This window comes from Chanodichthys erythropterus, chromosome 1 (assembly GCF_024489055.1).
Source record: "Chanodichthys erythropterus isolate Z2021 chromosome 1, ASM2448905v1, whole genome shotgun sequence".
In the NCBI taxonomy this organism is placed as follows: domain Eukaryota; kingdom Metazoa; phylum Chordata; class Actinopteri; order Cypriniformes; family Xenocyprididae; genus Chanodichthys; species Chanodichthys erythropterus.
The window spans coordinates 23,602,570-23,618,306 of NC_090221.1; the positions used below are offsets into that span (position 1 = coordinate 23,602,570).

General features: G+C 36.8%; 1 protein-coding gene across 1 annotated transcript in view; it reads left to right on the forward strand.

The window, feature by feature from the left end:
* Positions 1 to 15,737, forward strand: part of psd2 (pleckstrin and Sec7 domain containing 2) — a 355,353-nt gene that overhangs the window by 27,980 nt on the left and 311,636 nt on the right. The window lies entirely within an intron of this gene.

Here is a 15,737-nt window from a genome sequence, read left to right on the forward strand (position 1 = left end):
ACGTGACAACACGATTATTCTAATAGACAAAAGACTGATTTTGTGTGCAGTGCTCGTAAACGTAATCAAAGTAGCCTATTATTAGCCCTATTAAATATTCTTTCGCATTTCTCCCTTGTGCTTGAGAGTTTGTTTTCATTTTCTCCGTGCTCAAGTATGTCTCCTGATCTGAACCCAATCGAACATCTATGGGGAATTCTGAAGAGACAAGTTGAGATTCACTCTCCATCCAGCATCCAGCATTCTTGAAGAATGGAAAAAGTTAGATGTTGCAAAATGTTGCCGACTTGTTCATTCCATGCCTAGAAGACTTGGTGCTGTCATTAAAAATCATGAAGGCCATACAAAGTTCTTGATGTAGTAGTTTTTGTTGTGGGGTGTACTCATTTTTGCATCACCCTAATTTGAGTAAAACTGAAAAATGTGTTTTCTAAGTTATATTATTAACCTTACTTTCATGCTATAAGTTAAACAGATGTTATATTAAACTTAGTCTTGTCAACATTTTGTAAATTGTGTTTGAGTTCATTGTGATATTGTTTAAAATGTTACTTTTCAAAGGGGGTGTACTCATTTACGCTGAGCACTGTATGTTTCTGGTCTTATTCAGCACAATTCATTGGTGCAAATTATTTTATTTATTTATTTTTTTTTATTATATTTTTATTAGAACAAGGTACATTGAAAGCATTCAGTGCCAGAAGCACCTCCAAAAGGCATTAATTTTTCTATGTTTTCTACCCTCAATAAACAAGCAAATAAATGAACAAAACAAAACCAAAAAAAAAAAAAAGGGGGGAGGGGGGGTTAGGAAGGGAAGGATGAGGGAGCGTGGGAGGGCTCAAAGTTGGAGGAGTACATTCTTCTCAATATAGTTTATCAAAGGGTCCCATGTTTTGTAAAATGTTCTGGTTGATCCTCTGAGAAAATATTTGATTTTTTCAGTTTTAGAAAAAACATTAAATCACTAAGCCATACTGACAGTTTAGGTGGTACTGGTGATTTCCACTCTAAAAGAATTCTTCTTCTAGCTATTAATGCTGCAAATGCAAAGGCATTTTCTTTATCTTTTGTTATGTAAATGTCATCATCTGTAACTCAAAACAAAGCCCTTATTGGGTTAGGCTGAATTCTTAAATTAAATGCTGAGTTTAAAATGTCAAATATTGAAAGCCAAAATTGTCTTAGTTTAGCACACGACCAGAACATATGTGTTAGATCTGCCTTAGAAGCACTGCAACGATCACATGTTTCATCTATGTTTGGGTATAGTTTAGCCAGTTTGGTTTTACTATAATGAATACGGTAGAAAACTTTCATCTGGATCAGATTGAGTCGTGCGCAAGATGAAGTCTTATTTATTCTTTCAACAGCTTTATCCCAAATGTATTCGGATATGTCAATTCCCAACTCTCCTGTCCATACTGTTTTGATCTTCTCTAGTGATATATTTTGGAATGTCATAATTAAGTTATATATTTTGGAAATGAGGCCCTTGAGGTGTGTTGGGGTCTTAAGAACCAAGTCCAGTCTTGATTCCGAGGGCATTTGAGGAAACACAGAGCAATGGGCCTGAATAAAGTGTCGAACCTGGAGGTAACGAAAAAAAATCTGACTTTTGAAGATTAAATTTTTGAATCAGATCGTTGTAATTCGCAAAAATATTATCAATGAAAAAGTCACTATATTTAACTATGCCCAAACCCTGCCACTGCTTGAAAGTAGCATCTAGATTGGCAGCTGGGAAAAGATGATTATTACATATAGGGGATTCCAAGGAAAAATCTGTGAGTTGAAATGCCTGTCTAAACTGACTATATATTTTGAGAGTCGAAATTACAGCTGGACTTGACTTCATTGTAATCAGCACCGCCAGTGATGTTAATTTGCAAGATTTAGCCTCCGCTTCACACCATTCTATATGTGGCGAATGAAACCAATAAATTATTTTTTGCAAATTTGCTGCCCAATAATAATTTAGCAAATTTGGAAGAGCCAGTCCTCCATCCTTTTTAGGTTTTTCAAGAAACTCTCTACGTATTCTTGGCTGTTTGCAAATCCTGATTTTGATATACAAAAGGACAAGTCTGTATCTATAATCTGATCTGCCATATTATTTATAGGGAAGCATATACTTTTAGAGAAGTTTAATTTATAACCTTAAAAGTACCCGTAATCTTTTAATATTTTCACAACTTGAGAGATGCATGATAGTTCTATATAATAACAGGTCATCAGCATATAGAGAGACTTTATACTCTATACCCCTTCTTTTAATACCATTAATAGACTGTGATGATCTGAGCATTGATGATAATGGCTCTATAGCCAAAACAAATAACAAAGGGCTAAGGGGGCATCCTTGCCGTGTGCCTCTAGACAAGGGAAAATATTGATGTGATTTTGTTCGTGACTACGGCTGCCTTTGGTTGATGATAAAACAAGCGAATCCAGGAAATGAATTTTGAGCCAAATCCAAATTTATCTAATACAGCAAACAAATATTCCCATTCGACTCTATCAAATGCCTTCTCTGCGTCCAGAGAGATAACCACTTCAGGATTACTCTCCGACGCAGGAGAATGCACAACATTGAGAAGTTTTCTAATATTAATGAAGGAGTGACGCCTATTTATGAAGCCTGTCTGGTCTTGTGAAATAATATCTGGTATTATATTTTCTATTCTAGAGGCCAGTACTTTAGATAAAATTTTAACGTCTACATTTAGTAAGGAAATGGGTCTATAAGAACTACAGTCAAGGGCATTTTTATCTGGCTTTAGGAGAACTGTGATATGAGCTTGCGTAAGACTTGATGGCAGTTTTGATTGATCAAGAGAGTGATTGAACATATTAAGAAGTAAAGGGGAAAGTTGTAGAGAATTTTTTTTATAAAATTCAATGGGAAATCCGTCTGGTCCTGGGGCTTTCCCACTTTGCATGGCTCTAATTGAATCCTCTATCTCTTGAAGTTGTAAAGTTTTATCAAGATTATTCTTTTGGTCTATTTTAACTGTGGGCAGGTTAACATTAGCCAAAAATGTTGACATGAAAGAGTCATCATGTGGAAATTCTGAACTGTACAAATCTGAATAGTATTTATAAAAAATTGAATTAATTTCCTGGGGATCTACTGTAATTTCTTGCGATGTTTTCCTAATCTTTGGAATAGGTCGAGATGCTGATTTACTTTTTAACTGTTGGGCAAGAAGACGTCCTGCTTTTTCACCATGCTCGTAAAACCTGGCACGGGCAAAAATCAAATCCCGCTCAGCTTTTTCTGTTGATAATAAATCATATTTTGTCTTAAGACTAAATTTTTCTTTATATAGTTCTTCCGTTGGGGCCTTAGCATATTGACAGTCAGTTTTTTGAATAGATTCAATAAGTTTCTCCTGTGCTTTTTTCCTTTCTTTGTTACGTGAGGCAGAGTACGATATTATTTCTCCCCTTATTACCACCTTAAATGTCTCCCATAATAACGATGGTGATATAGAGTGTTTTATTAGTTATTAGAAACTTGTCAATCGCACAAGATATGAATTCGCAAAAATTTGCATCCGACAGTAAAGTTGTGTTTAGTCTCCATACCGACCGTGTTAGGTAGTTGTAAGTAAAACAAACATCAAGAATTACAGGGGCGTGATCTGATTCAACAATAGCAGAATATTCTACATTTCTTATTGCCGGGATAGGCCTTTTATCCGTAAAGAAATAATCTATCCTGGAGTATGTCTGATGGACATGTGAAAAGCAAGAGAATTCTTTTTTTATCAGGAAATAAGAATCTCCATGGATCCACACAGCCAATTTGAGTCATATATCCATCCAAAATCTGAGACATTTTTAAAAGAGGGACAGTTTTAGGGTTGGAACGATCCATGGCTGTATCCATCACACAATTCAAATCCCCACCAAATATAAGATGGTAAATGTTCAAATCTGGCAATAAGGAAAATATTTTTTTCACAAAATTAACATCATCCCAGTTGGGTGCATAGACACTTACCAGAACTACTGGTGTGCTGAAAAGCTGGCCTGTTACAATAATGTATCGCCCTTGGGGATCTGAAATCGTTCCAGATGCAGTAAATTGTACTTTTTTGTGAATTATAATGGCTGCGCCTCTAGCCCTGTGATCAAAGCTAGAGTGGTAAACCTGGCCAACCCAATTTTTTCTAAGTTTTCACATAGGTGTGTTTCCTGTAGAAAGGCTATTTCTGTTTTTAGTCTCTTAATATGCGTAAATATGCGAGTTCTTTTCACTGGTCCATTTAATCCTCTAACATTACAGCTAACAAAGCGTACTGCTGATCCTCTGAAATTTTTCACTTCATTATTCATATCAGTCATTGTTTACCACTACCTATCTGTATGCCCAAATACCCACAGTATGATGTATCTTCTGTCTGTGACTGGGGGGAGGGGGAAGGGGGGTGGAGGTGGGGGGTAAAAAAAAAACAAAAAAAACCCAAACGTTAAACCTTTATGAACAACCAAAACTATAATACATTCTAGATTCGTCCATTGAACAAAGACAAACTGCAGCTCACAACAATCTCTTAGCTCCCGATAATCCAAGTCCATATGCTTCATTTTCCCCCAGGACTCCCGAAGTGATCCAGTTAAACATAAAAGCTAAGTCAAGCTTACAAATGTGTACAAGCAAACATAAAGCACTATTAATAAATGCAGTACTGCATAACAATAAATAAGTGCATAAGCAGGTTTAAAGCACTATTACAGTACCGCATAACAAAACTGTAAATGTAAGACATTAATTTTTAGCCCATCTGCAGTGAACTTGTTCATCATGAATATGCTTAAATAGTCTGTAGATTAGCTCAGCTATTGTTTAGTATAACAGACCAATCACTTAGTGTTACAAACCTTATCAAATATAAAAGTCCAAGATAAAAACACTATTTGAAAATAAGGCATCCTATTTGGCCATGCAAAGAAAGTGTCATATAAATCACCCTAAAACAGATGGTGCACACTCATTGCTTAAAGTTAAATGTAATATTTAGGATCTAAGACCAATAATATAACCAATGAATTATAAGATAAACACAAGGCTTTGAAATTATCATCAGGGAAGAAACTTATAAACCGCACTAAAACAGAGCGTGCACTTAGAAGTAGGAATGCCCTGAAAAGGGGTTTTCAGCTTATCGCAGTGTCTTAGGCCTACCTAAAAGTCACCACGTCTCGACTTCTTCATAATATCGTTGTTATGATATCAGGAATTATTCATGTGTAGCAATCCGCTGATCGTAGAACTGCTGAGCTTCCTCAGGCGTGTGGAAAAGGAAAGTCTCGTCTTCATGACGAACTCGTAAGCGTGCAGGATGAAGCAATTGGAATCGCACATTTTTTGGTACAGCAGCTGTCTGACGTTTTTAAATGCGGCGCGCTTTCTGGCGAGGTCAGCGGAGATGTCTGGGTAGATCCTCAAAGTCGAGCCCTTGTATTTTGCCTCATTCTGTCTGGCTCATCTAAGCGCTTTTTCCTTCTCTTGGAATTTGTGAAAACATATAACCAACGGCCTGGGAGGTCGACCTTCTTGTGGTTTGGGACCTAGCGATCGGTGTGCTCGTTCTAGCTCGGGAGGCTATTCTCCGGAACGTTCAAAATCCTGAGATTTCCTCTCCGTGACCGGTTTTCCAAGTCATCAACTCGATCCATAAGCGTCACGTTTTGCTCTTTCAGAGTTTTGATCGTCTTTTCGGCTGCAGACAACGCCGAGAAATTATCGCTCGCGAGTGACTCTGTGGTGCACAGGCGGGACTGAAAACTTGCCAAAGTCTCTGTTAAAGCATTCACCGATGTCTGAAGCGGCACCAAAGATTCTTGAATCAGAGCTGAGATGTCTTCTTTAATCGATGCTCGTTGCTTTGTTAACTCTGTTACCAGCTGGCTCATAGAGACACCATCGTTATCTGCAGAAATTTCTTATGCGCTAGCCATGGTAGCTAATTTACTAGCTATGCTGGTTCTCGTTGTTGGCGGGGCATTTACTACTGATTTGTTCTTACTCATCTTGCTGTATCAACTTGATTGCACTAAACCCTGTTTAAGCACTTATAAAAACGTTTTAGATCACTTAAATGTCACTATTAAAAGCTTTTTTCATTTTGGAGTTTTTAAGTACCATGAAATGGATAGTGAATGGTAAAATGAAATTATAGTTTAGATCAGGGGTATTATCAGGGGTATTTCTAAGCATGATTCAGATCGTGTGTCAAACTGCCAACAGCTGAAATCACGTGACTTTGGCGCTCCAAACTGCAGATTCAATACACTGATTCATTTGTGCTCCGATGCTTCCTGAAGCAGTGTTTTGAAATCATCCATCACTAAATAAGTCGTTATTTTGTTTTTTTTGGCACACCAAAAATAATCTCGTCGCTTTATAATATTAATATTGAACCACTGTACTCACATGAACCGATTTAAATATTTTTTTAGTACCTTTATGGATCTTGAGAGAGGAAATGTCATTGCTCCCTATGAAGGCCTCACGGAGCCATCGGATTTCAACTAAAATATCTTAATTTGTGTTCCGAAGATGAATGAAGGTCTTACGGGTGTGGAACGGCACGAGAGTAAGTAATAAATGACAGAATTTTCATTTTTGGGTGAACTAACCCTTTAAGTTACTGTATAACTGAGCAGAGTAAGTACTTTTAAGTTGTAAAGAATCTCTGCAAAGTATGTTTGAAAAAAAAATCTCTTAAGGTTTAAATCTATCTTGAGTGTCTTCTTTAAATAAATAACATGGGGTTGAAAAGTAATAACACTGCAATACAAATGTTTTTGTGAATAAAAAAAAAAGAATGTTTAAATCCAGAGAAATACGCAATTTTAACCAGGACACGGACCATGTCTGTGCGTCACCTATCAATGACATCATTATGCTTTAGTATATTATGTGTTTTATTAGACAGGGTAGTAACCGTTTGGATACATTCATCGACAGAAAACCCATCATGTTAAATAGATCAACACATTAAGTCGTTTTGTTTGAATCTTGTTCTCTTGATTTACCGCGAGTACTATGTTTTACCATGACTAATATCAATCTAGTTTACTGTAGTGTGCAACAAGTATCTCATAGTAGCCGGTGAGCGAACGCACAGAGTAGCACTATAACGACTTTCAACACACAAATGTATCTAATATGATAAACAGCGCTGTGTTACTCCACATATGCTCGACTGGAAGAAGTGGAAGCAGCAACTGCGGCATAATTAAAGTTCAAAGCTGCTGTCGTAATGTGTGTCGCGCTCGTCTCTCATTACCACTCCAAAGGTTTTCAGCCACACCCTCTTTTATACTACAGTAAATAATCGGGCCTGATACCTATGGAGTTTCTTTTGTGTCTTTTTTATTCAAACAAACTTATTGTGTTTGAGAGTAAAACATCATTTTGTAATAAAAAAATATATATATTGCAAAAAAAGTCTTCTCAAGGCTAAAAAATAAAGAAGTTGATAACAGAATTATTTGCAGTGCGTGTAAATCTTTGAAAACCTTTATTTTTCCTTGTGCACTCCGAGAACTTTTCATCCCAAACCCACACATTTTGCTCTCTTTTCTGCTGTCTTTTTTGCGGGTCAGAATATTTTGCTTGCGAGGTGAATAGGTTTGCAAGCTGAAAAGTTTTGCGAATTGAAAAGTTTTGTTTGCACGTGAAGCTGTAGCTCAGTGGGCGGTCTCTACCAACCAGGATGAAAGGCATTTTTCTATTGGTCACCCTCGATTGAAGTGACAAGTTGGCCACGCCCACTACAGTTTCCCGCCGCTGCTGCTGTCACCAAGAAGATAAGAGAAGCGAGAATGGCGAGCAACAGGTCGTTTACTGGGTGAGATAACTAATTTAATATCATAAACGCAGTGACAAGTGAACTGAATGATTCTCTCTTCTTATGCTGTCCCATTTAAATACTTAACGTTGGCTAGACCAGTCAGTTAGTGTTACCGTTGACTAGATTTTATTAACGTTAGCCAACATTAGCAGCCAGAGCCACCATTACGTTTGCCGTGTGGTCGATGTCCAGTGTTGCTAGCTGAGCTGACATTCATAATCACATTGGCTGTGTCCGAAACCGCCTACTTCTCTACTATTTAGTAGGGGAAAAGCAGTAGGCGAGTGAATAAGTATGTCTGAAGCAAAAAGAGTAGGCGAAAATGACCTGCGTGACGTACTAATTCTCGCGAGATTCGGACGTGCGCCTACTTACCTAATATATAATAGGGGAAAGCAGTAGGCGAGCAAATAAGTATGTCAGAAACCTCAGTAATCATAAAATAGTAGTCGAGGAGTTCCCGGATGGCCTACTACTTCCGCCCGGATTCTGAAGTATTCCTGATAGATACTTTTCTATCCCAGGAGGCCACGGCTGAGTAATAAACAAACACGGAGGAGAAAAATGTGAGTCAAAAGTGAGTATTGAAAACCAAAAACACATTTGCTGAACTACTGTAGAGTAAACTGCTGAATGTGTAAAGATGCTAGATACTATTGTTCTGATTTTGCAGTAAAATCACGATTTATTATGTATAGATAACGGGATCTCTAGTAAACACACCTTAATCCTCCAAAGTGGATTTACATATTCTAAACCATATACATCTTAAAGATGCTTACTAAATGTTTATTTAACATCTGACACGAATATCTTCTGCAAGTATTATGATTTATGAGTGCTGGATTATGTATTATGAGTGATGTGTTTGTGCTATTATTCACTGTTGTCAACACTGCTTACATTACATGAATGAAAATAATGTAAATAAACAAATCTACAGTAACTACACATAAATTTAATCTATTTTATTTGTCCATTAGTATTGTTAATAAATTAAGGAACATTTGTATTGGATAAGAAGCGAGTTAACACATCATCAACATGTGAATGTAGATTTGAGCACATAAATCTCAGAGGAAACTTGAATCTTGTCTGATGTCTGGGGAATGATGCCATCAAAGGCTTTGAGTGAGGATACTACAGAAATGAATACAAAGTCTATTTAAATCTAAAGTCTAGTTTATTTTAATTATTGGAATTTAAACCGTTATTACAGCACTTTTCTGATTCTTGATGTCTGCATTTGCTGCAGAGCTTTGGTGGAGCAGGACCTGCAAGAAAAGCTGACGACAGTATTTGTTAGAAAAAAAGAGGAAAACCTGAAACAAAATAAAAATATATAAAGTAACAAAATATAAAGTAAGATCACTTTATTTCTAATACAGAAATCAAGTGACATCGTGCTGTTAAAATTACTGCTTTTTTATTATATTTGTGCATTATTGTACGATGTGAATGTCCTCAGACTGGATGGAGACACAGCAGATCCTGGGAATGGTTCAGTATCATGGACGAGACCCTCCATCACTCCTCCTTTCAAGTGTCTCTATCAAGGACACACTGGAGGAGACGCTGCAGAGATCGAACCAGCAACCTTCTGCTGACCAGCTCAGTGGTTTAGACCATAACACCACAAAACTAATGAAGCCACAACAAAAATGAGCAAGTAATTGTAAAAATATGAAATGCCATATGCAAGAAACAGAATGCTGACATGAATTAATTGTAAAATGTTTTAATCTGCTGATGGAGAGCACATGAATGTTTGCAGCAGCAGATTGTCCCGCACAACTTCTCCCACTCCTGCTCCAGGGTTGAGGGGTTCAGGGGTCCATCATTTTCAGCAGTGAGGGACATGATGATGGTGTTCATCAGCTGCTTCATCAGAATAAAGCTGCAGAATTGGCACAGCTGTGTTGAGATTGCAGCAGGACTGTAAATACCTGATTGTTAGATCAATACATTTGAATAAAGCTTTGTGTTGTTGACTTGTATATGCATTTATTTGTCATTATTACTTTTATTAATTCTTTACTTATTAATTATGCTATTATCAGTAAATGTATATATTATTAAGCAATGAATTAATGCATTAATTATTCACATCAGCTGTGTTCATGCACAGCTGTCATATAACTAAACATTACATTTTAATTGTTTTATTGAAGAAGTAAAATGAAAAGTAATAAGTTTTTGTCAGCATTTATCATCATTATTGTGTGTAAGTGTTAGGGTGTGTTAGAAAAGCAACTCATTCTGGTGTAATCTTAATTTTAAGTATTTTTTACTACTTTGAGTATAAAATCAGTCTTCTCCAAAGACGAGATCTTCGAGCAGCTGTCTGATGTTTCCTCTGTGCAGACATCACTAACACTGAGGAAAACCGCTCTAGGTAGGGTTGAGTTACTGGTGCTGTGAGGTGTTGGTGCACATGTCACTCATATCTTTATTTGTATTGCAGGATCTACAATTACAAGATCAGGGAAAATACCATAGTGTATCTTTAACAATGAACAATAATAATGACAAAAAACAAATATGGGTTTGTATACATCATAGTTTGCGATTATACACAAACATAAAGCATGATGACAAGATTAAATATTCTGAATACATCATAATGCATAAAAGTTATTTATTTTTAATTTATAAGCCTGAGGGATGAAACTAAAGCTAATTCAACAAGAAAAAGAGGAAAACAAATGAGATTTATGCCACCTTTGCTTGTGGATGGACATTTTTGCATATAAAATGAAGAAATTAACAATATATTCACGCGAATTTGGGTTTTTGTAACTAAATAAATCACATTAGTAGTTAAAATATAAGAACTTTAACCCGAATATTTATTGTACTACAATTACAAAATTACTGGCAGCTGCTTATTTTGTGGTCTTGTTGAAGAAACAAGTTTGATCAATATCAAGATTTTACAGATAGAAGAATTAAACCTGTCACTCATGTCTTTTCAGTTGTTGCGCTTGCGATAACGTCGTAGGTCACATGATAACGTCAACATGGCGGATTATTCTCGGATCTCATTCATACTCAACGAGATTTGGCTGTTAAGTACCTACTCTTTTAGCGCTCGTTATGTAAGTACTTATTGAAATCAAGTATTGAGTAGGCGGTTTCGGACGCATCCATTTGGATTTTCTCAGCGTAAAGGTTGAGAGGCACCATTTTCGATGTTCGTAGAGTTGGGCCTAGGTTCTGGGGTAAAATATCCGCTTGTTAACGCGTGACGTAAGAAAACAACAAACGGTGCTAATATACAGACATAATGTGGTGTAATACTACAAAAAAAAAAAAAAAAAATTATAATCATAACCTTTATCTCCATACCAAAATCCCAGATGGCCAGACAGTGATTCATCTTTTATAAATCGTTAAAATATTAAGGTCTGTGACGCTGTGACCATGGAGACTGTTGTATAAAGTATTTTAAACGTGTAACTTTAAAATGATAAATGTTTATTATGAATAAATAGCGCTCATAAACGACCGCGGAGATGGCATTCTAAAGTCAAACTAGCCAGGGCTTGGACCCAGAAACGGCGTTCCTTACGTCACGAGTTAACAAGCGGATATTTTTACCCCAGAACCTAGGCCCAATTCTATGAACATCGAAAATAGTGCCTCTCAACCTTTACGCTGAGAAAATCCAAATGTGATTATGAATGTCAGCTCAGCTAGCAACACTGGACATCGACCACACGGCAAACGTTGGTGGCTCTGGCTGCTAGTGTTGGCTGACGTTAATAAAATCTAGTCAACGGTAACACTAACTACAGACTGGTCTAGCCAACGTTAAGTATTTAAATGGGACAGCATAAGAAGAGAGAATCATTCAGTTCACTTGTCACTGCGTTTATGATATTAAATTTATCTTACCCAGTAAACGACCTGTTGCTCCCCATTCTCGCTTCTCTTATCTTCTCGGTGACAGCAGCAGTGGCGGGAAACAGTAGTGGGCGTGGCCAACTTGTCACTTCAATCGAGGGTGACCAATAGAAAAATGCCTTTCATCCTGGTTGGTAGAGACCGCCCACTGAGCTACAGCTTCACGTGCAAACAAAACTTTTCAATTCGCAAAACTTTTCAACTTGCAAAACTTTTCAGCTTGCAAACCTATTCACCTCGCAAGCAAAATATTCTGACCCGCAAAAAAGACAGCAGAAAAGAGAGCAAAATGTGTGGGTTTGGGAAGAAAAGTTCTCGGAGTGCACAAGGAAAAATAAAGGTTTTCAAAGATTTACACGCACTGCAAATAATTCTGTTATCAACTTCTTTATTTTTGAGCCTTGAGAAGACTTTTTTTGCAATATATATTTTTTTTAATTACAAAATGATTAATTTTACTCTCAAACACAATGTTTGTTTGAATAAAAAAGACACAAAAGAAACTCCATAGATACCTAGCTCATGTACTTGTACTCGTACTCATAAAAATACCCACGATACCAAAGACCGATACCTCATATGACGTCACCGACAGAATTGTCCGTGCACAGAGACACCAGCGGCAGCAGCAGAAACAATGTCAGCCTCAGAGGTGTGGAAATACTTCAAAATAAATGATGACAACACATTGCGAACTGCATGCTCTCTCTCTCTCTCTCTCTCTCTCTCTCTCTCTCTCTCTCTCTCTCTCTCTCTCTCTTTCTTGTGCGCGTTCCCAGTTCTCTCAGACAGCGTGTGATCGGTTCTCCTCATGCCTGAATGGTCATGCACACATAGTTGTCATCAGGGATGGGCAGTATTTATGATACATGTATTTCAAATACAAAATAGTATTTTGTAATTTGTATTTGAGAGGGTTGATGAAAATGGCTTTGTATTTGAAGAGTTTCGTTGCAAAACGAGATAACTCTGTTTTTTAAATTTTTCAAAAATCTTGTTTTTTGGTTGTGCATTCCAATTAATATCAATTCAACTGCAGTTGGTTTGTTTTGATTTAAACCTTCATAACTTAAAAAAATACAGTTAAGTAGCACCATAAAACAAAATAATAACATGATAACATAATAATAAACATGTTTTGACAAATGTTAAAAACGGAGTTATCTCGTTTTGCAACGAAACTCTTCACTTTGTATTTTTAAAATAGGCCTACTGTAAAATACTTTGTAAAAAGTTTTAAATTAAAAATTAGGATACAATTATAAGTAATTTGCGAACTGTTAAAAATTAAACTGTTGGTTACTTTAAAACTAACCTTCATCTGGGAGATTACATGTGAAATATTTTATCTGTTTAAGACACAATATGTATATTTTCACCGCTAGAGGTCACTTATTCAGTTGCTTATCCTTGATTTTGTGGAATCATGGGATGTGTTGTCTTCACGTCTACAGCCATTGGAAAAGAATCAGGTTGGGACTCGGGGGCAGAAATCATGTTCATAGATGAGATTATTAATGTTACTGTAGTATGAAGCAGAGCAGGGCGGCCGGGTGATGTTGGAGCTGAACGAGACCGCTAGAGAGATTGCTAATGTGAGATGAGTGTGACATGTCTCGACAGCAGCAGAACTTTTATTATGCCACAGTCGCCGCTTTTGCATTTAGCGTATAGCGTATGTGGGGTAACACAGCGCTGTTTATCATATTACATACATTTGTGTGTTGAAAGTTGTTATAATGCTACTCTGTGTTTGCTTGGCGGCTGCTATTAGACACACACAGACACAGCCTGTGTCCTGGGTAAAATTGCTTATTACTCTGGATTTAAACATTCTTTTAAACATTTGGGATAATTTAAGTACACAAGTCAACAAAATATATAACTGTTATTATTTTACTCTAAAAATCCTACATATTGTGCCTTTAACTGGTTGCATATGTCAGATTTATTGCATGACACAGGCAGAGAAAAGCTGTTGCTATCAAACACTGTGTACTTGATCAACTGAGTGTAATGGTGAAGGGATCGATCGAATAGGACAATTGATGGAAGGTTTGTGAAGAAATTTCATCCTCCCTTGTAAAAGTATTTTGTAGTATTTTTAAAATACAAAAATACAGTAGTTTATTTTGATACATTGTGTGGCTGCTGTATTTTGATACATTTAAAACTAAGGTATTTGGAATTTTTTTAAAAAATACATTTTGATGTATTTTTGCCCAACCCTGGTTGTCATTGTTGTTTTGTTGCGTTGTTTTGTTCTTTAAGTTTGTGAAAAGCACATAAATTATTACTTTTTTCATTAGAGTAATAATAAAGAAGCTGTCCTACATGCATTAGTTCACTCACTGTGTTGTGCTTGGAAAAACTGCAACATGACCAAAGAGAGAGAGAGAGAGAGAGAGAGAGAGAGAGAGAGAGAAATTAATAAATGTATAGGTATTGGTATCGGTGAGTACTAAAAAAAAAGTATCGGTACTCGTACTTGGTCCTTAAAAAATGGTAGTGGTGCATCCCTAACAGTAATGTTAATAATCTCATCCATTAACAAGATTTATGTTCCGTCCCGATTCTTTTCAACCGGCTGTAGATGTGAAGACAACACCTCCCATGATTCTGTGAAATCAAGGCGTCATCAAGTTACTCCTTTGTTTTGAATAAGCGACCTTTAGCGGCGAAAATATACATATTGTGGCTTTAACAGATCAAATATTCACTGTGACGAACAGGGCGGGCGAGAGCCGTGAGGGAACGGCGCGAGGCCGGTGACGCGAGTGATAATGAGCGTCACCTGCGAGGCGTGCTGGCCTCGAGTCTCTCACGGAGGAGCTCCGGAGGCATAAAAGGAGGAGCGACTACAATGAAGGACGAGAGAGGACCAGGCCTGGACTTTATTTTATGTTTTATTATGTTTGTGTGGCCGGCAGACGTCCGCGAGGGTCTGCCGGCATTACTTTCGTTTTGTTTGTTTATTTTATATTAAAGTTTGTTGAATGTTCGCCGGTTCCCGCCCCCTTCTTCCCCCATCTACTAACCTCGTTACATTCACATATCCCTGTGATCTCCCAGATGAAGGTTAATGTTAAAGAAACCAACAGTTTAATGTTTGCGAATAAATCATAATTATATACTAATTTATTTACTTGGTGTTTGGTAACGAAGGGTCTACTTTGCATCAGCAACACTGACTCAATGACAAGTCATTCATAAGAAGACAACTGATGGCTCCTGTATTCATAGCAACTAGTTTCTAACTTATTAATCATTTGATTGTTAATCATAAATATAGGGGGCTGCTGCTCGGTATAATGGTTTTCAAGAACATTATGTAAATTGGTATACTATTTAGCCTAGGCTACCAAAACGAACACCAAAACTTAACATGAACTGTTAAGAATTATAGCAATTTATGCAAAAAAATGATGGAAAGCTGGCAGACTGCACGTTTCTTACCTTCTTCCATATGGATCAATTTTCTGATCTGATCCCAACAAGTCTGGGCAAACTACTAAGTATGCACCAATCAGAGGCCACAGTTTTATGATGTCATCATGTAGACTTCTTACAAAATATTTTACAGTATTTTAAAAATACAAAAATACAAGAAACTAAATTATTTTGATACAAAATAAAAAGCCATTTTCATCAACCCTATCAAATACAAATGACAAAATACTATTTTGTATTTAAAATACGTATTTGAAATACATGTATCATAAATACTGCCCATCCCTGTGCGCCGCCATCTTTATAATATTGATTTGAACTTCCGTTTTTGTGGTAGCCCTGTACGTTTCTATGGCATCGCTGTCAAAGAATAATTAGCTGGTGAAGTGGATTGACTTGTTGTACAGTTGATGAAAGTTATCAGTTATCAGTAGACCCAGAAGATTTTAAAACGAGCAGTTCATTCATAAATACGTAAGATTGCTGTGGAAATACAAACCAGAAGACAAA